We start from the raw sequence: 6,083 nt of genomic DNA, 5'->3' as shown, positions 1-6,083 counted from the left end.
CAAGAGAGGGTGCCTGAGGATCCAGTTGATGGTTGGCAAGCCTGACAGAAGGTAATGTACAGATCCAAACTTATGTGTCTCAAGAGCAGCATCTGGGATCTCCTTGTACATGTGTGCCATTGTGTTGTGATCCTTCTTCCTGTTGGCATAGACATCCAAGTCATCTTCACTCTCTTTTGGGGCATTGATCAACTTCGCCCATTCAGCAACCATGGACTGGTACCTCGTACCTTCAGTTATCCAGACAATCCTTCCATCTAGGTAGAAATGAGCTGTGGAGTAGAACTGCATGATGAGCTCATCATTCCATTTTGTGAGCTTCTGAGCCACAAACTCATCGACTCCACAAGCCTTGAAACTGTCATGTACACCTGGATAGTGATCCTCATTCTCCTTGATGTAGTCCCAGTCGACCCATCTCATGTCACACACTATGGGCTTCTTTTCAAGCAACACCGTCTCATAGAAGTCCTGCTGTTCCTTTGTATGGAACCTGTAATCCACAGCAGTCCTCCTCCTGGTGGCATATGGATCAGACTCTCTCCATAGCCTCAAACCTGAGTCCTTCCTTATCTTCATGTTCTCAGCTACTGGATGAGCATCATTGTGATCTGGGATTTTTGGCTTCAGCTTCCTCAATACATGTGACTCATCATCTTCTTCTTCCATTTCAGCTTCAGGCACTCGGGCCTTGTTCTTTTCCTCAGCAGGGATGTTCCTGGTGCTCCTCTTCAGTTTTGGCTTTGGAGCTGGAGCAGCAGCCTTTGGAGCAGTCTTAGGCTTAGATTGAACAGCCCCTACCCTGATGGCATCACCCATAAGCTTCTGAGCTTTGGGTGTTGGTGCAACATCTTCTTCCTCTTCCTCTTTAGAATCTCTCATGATTGAGGATCTCCCAAGCACTCTAGCAGTGGTCTTTTTGACCCTCTCCTTCCTCTTCTTCCCTTCTGCGGCAACCTCTTTGGGTTCAGATGCCAAAGGGACTTGAGTAGATGCTCTGGCCTTAGACATTGGAATTCTCTTTGCAGGAACCTTTTGCTTCATGCCTGGCTTGGTGGCAGCAGCAGTGCTATATTCCTTCTTAACCACTTTCTTCTTGGAAGTGGCCTCATCCTCAACTACCACATAGTCTTCATTCTCAGATTCAGAGGTCTTCTTCTTTCTGGCCCTGGTGGCAGCTTTGGGTAAGTTGCTTGGGGTGCTCCTGCTACCATCATCTGAACTGCTAGAGGAACTAGTGCCCTCACTCAGGTGAACCTGCTCTTGTGACCTGTTCTGGCTGTCACTCTGATCAGACATATTGCAAACACTGACAGCAGACCTTGTGAATAGATATAGATGAGATAGAGTGGATGAGCATCACAAAATGCAGAGGTTTTTGCAAAAGAATGAGTCAAAAACTTAGTTTTAGTTTTCCACAGAAAGCATTTCGGATCAACCGATTTGTAAACTCGGTGATACCGAAGCAACTGTTGGAACCTAAACTAGTGAACTCGGTCAGACCGAGTCACAGTTCGGTGGCACCGAGACTGCTAGGGTTTCACAAAGTCTTGAACTCGGTCACACCGATTTGCAATTCTCGGTCAGACCGAAAATTACATGTGCAATGGCCTGAGCCGAATCGGTGATACCGAGTTCCACAACTCGGTGGGTCCGAGATGGTTTCGGCGGAAACCTAACCCTAAATTTTCAATTCACGACTAAACTACGGAGTGTTTTGACTGGATAAGAATGATCTCAAACGTGGCAAGATACATGGCGAACACAATGTGCTAGGAATCAGATAGGGATAGCACAGTGATCGAGTTCATACCCTAGTTTAGTGGAGAACTCGCTACGGCGGCAACGGCGGGGATGATTCCCGTTGACGGCGGCGGAGACCAGCGGCAGGAGGCGGCTGGCGACGAGGAAGATGATCCGGAGACCCTGGAGGCAGAGCGGGCTAAGAGCGGGTCGAGGAGGTTCGGAAAGTTTTCCAAAATTTGACCCCTGGGTATATATAGCCCGACCCTGTCGGTGTGACCGAGTGGAACAACTTGGTGGCACCGAGATTCATAATTGCAAGCAGTTACTGAAACTCGGTGTGACCGAAAGGTTCGAATCGGTTTCACCGAGGTTGAAAACCTAGATCGACTTAGTGATCTCGGTATGACCGAAATGGGTGAATCGGTCAGACCGAAACGCACAAAGAAGTTTTGGAAGTTTAAGTCTATGACAAATCGGGGACTCCGAGTGCTCCTCATACAGAGTGGTTCGAATCTGACTTGATCAAATTTTGTGATGCAGCATGAATAGAGTTTGAGACGAGAAAAGCATAGATAACTAGAGAAGGTTCTTAGGCATTCTTGTCCATCCACTTGACCAAAAGAAAAGGAAACCAATCAATCAAATCAACAAGTGGATGTCCTCGAATGAGTAAATTATGCAACCAACATGCTCACACAATAAAATGGCAAATGAAAATGTGGCAAAGCATGCACAAACAATTCTAGCATCTATCAGGCAATTGGCGATGACCAGGTCATCTATATATGAGTATATTGACTTAGGAGTCAAATGAGAACATTTGATCATAGGTCATACTCATCGTTTAAGCACAAGTGGGGTTACCACTTTTACATAAAGTGTTGTTGTGTTCACACCATTAGAGTTGCTTTAACTCAATTGTTAGAGTAAAGCTCCCCCTAGATGTGAGATCCCCCCTAAGAGGGATGAACTAACCTTGGGTTTTGTCGATGATGACTTCATGTAGGTGTTGAAGATGTGGATGCTCTATGTTGATGTAGATCATTTGGAGCTATCCTTTGGAGTGAGTTGCACTTTCAATACCTACACGGGTTAGTCCCACAAGGAACAAACAAGGGTATCCATAGACATAGAGTGATGCACACACAAGATGATGTCTATGAAAGCTTTAGGTTACCTTGTCCCTTGTCTTACCAACAAGAGGGTTTGTGACTCCTTGAACTAGTGCAAGATGTGGAAGTTGATTGCACTTGTTCTTGCCAAAATGATAAGAGTGAAGTATATTGGCAGAGTCACCCTCAAGAAATCTTCTAGTTCTTCTTCTTCGGGATCCACACCATCTTGATGGGAATCCTCGAAATTGTAGTTGTACTTCATGAAGTGGAACTTGATGTAGTCTTGGGAACCCACTTGACCAAGGCCTTAGGAGGTTCTTCAAATGCATCAATGTCCTCTTGAAGCTTGTCCTTGCCTTTTTGCTTGTGGTCTTGTGGTGGAAGATCATCTTGAGCTTGTGTTCCTTTGGATGAAGTAGGATCATACTTATCTTGTTGAGGAACAAACTTCGTCTTGGGGTATTGATCTTCTTCCCACTCAACTCCATAGGCATTGAACTTTCGTTCAAAACCAATACCTTGATTCTTCCGGTGCCTTCCTTGCTTGCATACAATTTCCTCAAATTGCTTACTCCTGGCAAGGCTATTGTAAACACCTTTCTCTATAATTCCCTTCAATAAGCTATTTTATTGCTCAAGTGTAACTTGGCTAAGAGAATCATTAGTGGAACCAAGAGAACTACTAGAAGCAACAACACTGGATTTAGCATGATTATCGTTACTACTAGAAGAAGAATCCTTCTTGTTCTTGTTACTAGACTTGACTTGAGGCATGTAAGTGGATAAGAGTAAACACTTGGCAATGTAAGAAGAACTTTTCTTGTGAACATCATCATTGATTGCCTTTAAGAACTCATGCTCTTGCTCAAGGTTGAGATTTTCAAAACGTAATTCTCATGAGTCCTTAAAAGTTCTCGATGATCTCCTAAGATAGTTTCATGAGCTAACTTAAGATTGTTTAGTTCTTTAGTTAGAGACTCAATCTTCTCCTTATCATTGTCATTCGTTTCATCATAGTATTCATCACTATAGTTGTCAACAAGTAACTCATCATCACCTAACAAGTCATCTTCATCACTATTGAAATCAACATACTCGGGGTGTGATACCTTTGGACCTTTGGCCATGAAGCATCTTCCAATTCCTTCATTTGGTGAATCAAATATGTCGTAGGAGTTGGTTGACACAAGTGCTAGTCCGGCAACACCTTCATCTTGAGTATATTCGGAGTCAGAGTGATAGCTTCTCTCGGAGTCATTATCGGAGTCGGAGCCCGGATACCCATTCACCAACATGAGCTTGATATCTTCGTTTTGTGTAGCTCCTTGATGACTTGTCCTTCCTTTCCGAATCCTTGCTTCTCCGAGGGTGTCTTCGTTCATATCGATCATCCCTACTCCTTCTCTCCCTTGATGGTGATTCTTCTCTTCTACTTCTTCTTTTGGGAGAATCTTCTCTTCTCTTGTGGGGAGTCGCACACTCATTGGAGTAGTGTCCGTGTCTTCCACAATTGTAGCAGTTTCACTCTCGACTAGAAGATCTTTTGTCATTGTAGGACCTTGACTCTTCACTTCTTTCCTTGCTTCTACTCTTGTAGAACTTGTTAAAGTTCTTCACCATTAAGTTCAATTTTTCATTGAAGGTTTGTTTCTCACTCGATGATGTGGGGGCTTCACATGAGGCTTCGTAAGCACCACTTGATTTGTTGTGAAGTTCCTCTTTATCCTTGAGTGACATCTCATGAGGAACAATTCTTCCGATGACTTCCGTTGGCTTGAGATCTTTGTAATTTGGCATCATTTGGATCAATGTGCACACGGTATCATATTTTCCATCCAAGGCTCTTAGGATCTTCTTAATGATGAATATATCGGTCATCTCTTCACTCCCTAAGCCGGCAATCTCATTTGTGATAAGAGCGAGCCTAGAGTACATTTCAGCAACACCTTCACCATCCTTCATTTTGAACTTGTCAAGTTGACTTTGAAGCACATCCAATTTGGATTCCTTGACGGAGTCGGTACCTTCGTGCATATCAATCAAAGTATCCCAAATTTCCTTTGCATTCTCTAGACGGCTGATTTTGTTGAATTCGTCGGGGCACAATCCGTTGAAGAGGATATCACAAGCTTGAGCGTTGTATTGTAGCATTTTCAACTCTTCCGCGGTGGCTTCATGGTTCGGTTCTTTCCCATCAAAGAATTCACCTTGCAAGCCAATACACACAATAGCCCAAACGGTGGGGTTATGTCCAAGAATATGCATTTTCATCTTATGCTTCCAACTAGCAAAATTAGTGCCATCAAAGTAAGGACCTCTACGGTGATAATTTCCCTCGCTAGACGCCATACTCTCCTAGGTTGTGAAACCAAGGCTATGACCGCCAAAAGCTATGGAAATCAAAGCAAATGGAGACCAAAGCTCTGATACCACTTGTAGGATCGAAAGTATGTCTAGAGGGGGGTGATTAGACTACTTGACCAAATAAAAATCTAGCCTTTTCCCAATTTTAGTTCTTGGCAGATTTTAGCTATCTTAGCACAAGTCAAGCAATCTCCACACAATTCAAGCAAGCATGCAAAAGAGTATATGAGCAGCGGAAAGTAAAGCATGCAACTTGCAAGAATGTAAAGGGAAGGGTTTGGAGGATTCAAACGCAATTGGAGACACAGATGTTTTTGTCATGGTTCCGATAGGTGGTGCTATCGTACATCCACGTTGATGGAGACTTCAACCCACGGAGGGTAACGGTTGCGCGAGTCCACGGAGAGCTCCACTCACGAAGGGTCCACGAAGAAGCAACCTTGTCTATCCCATCATGGCGATCGCCCTCGAAGGACTTGCCTCACTAGCGGTAGATCTTCACGAAGTAGGCGATCTCCTTGCCCTTACAAACTCCTTGGTTCAACTCCACAATCTTTGTCGGAGGCTCCCAGGTGACACCTAGCCAATCTAGGAGACACCACTCTCCAAGAAGTAACAAATGGTGTGTTGATGATGAACTCCTTGCTCTTGTTGTCGGATTTCGGGTTCCGGCAGACCCTTGAGGTTCGAACACTGGGGTGCACGCGGAGATCTCTCCCCTACCGATCTACGTCTAATCTCCTCGCGTGATCTAAACTAGAAACAACGAACAACACAAGGGACACGAGGTTTATACTGGTTCGGGCCACCGTTGTGGTGTAATACCCTACTCCAGTGTGTGGTGTGGTGGATTGCCTC

This window comes from Triticum dicoccoides, chromosome 5A (genome assembly GCF_002162155.2).
Source record: "Triticum dicoccoides isolate Atlit2015 ecotype Zavitan chromosome 5A, WEW_v2.0, whole genome shotgun sequence".
Taxonomy (NCBI): domain Eukaryota; kingdom Viridiplantae; phylum Streptophyta; class Magnoliopsida; order Poales; family Poaceae; genus Triticum; species Triticum dicoccoides.
This window is presented reverse-complemented; position numbering follows the sequence as displayed.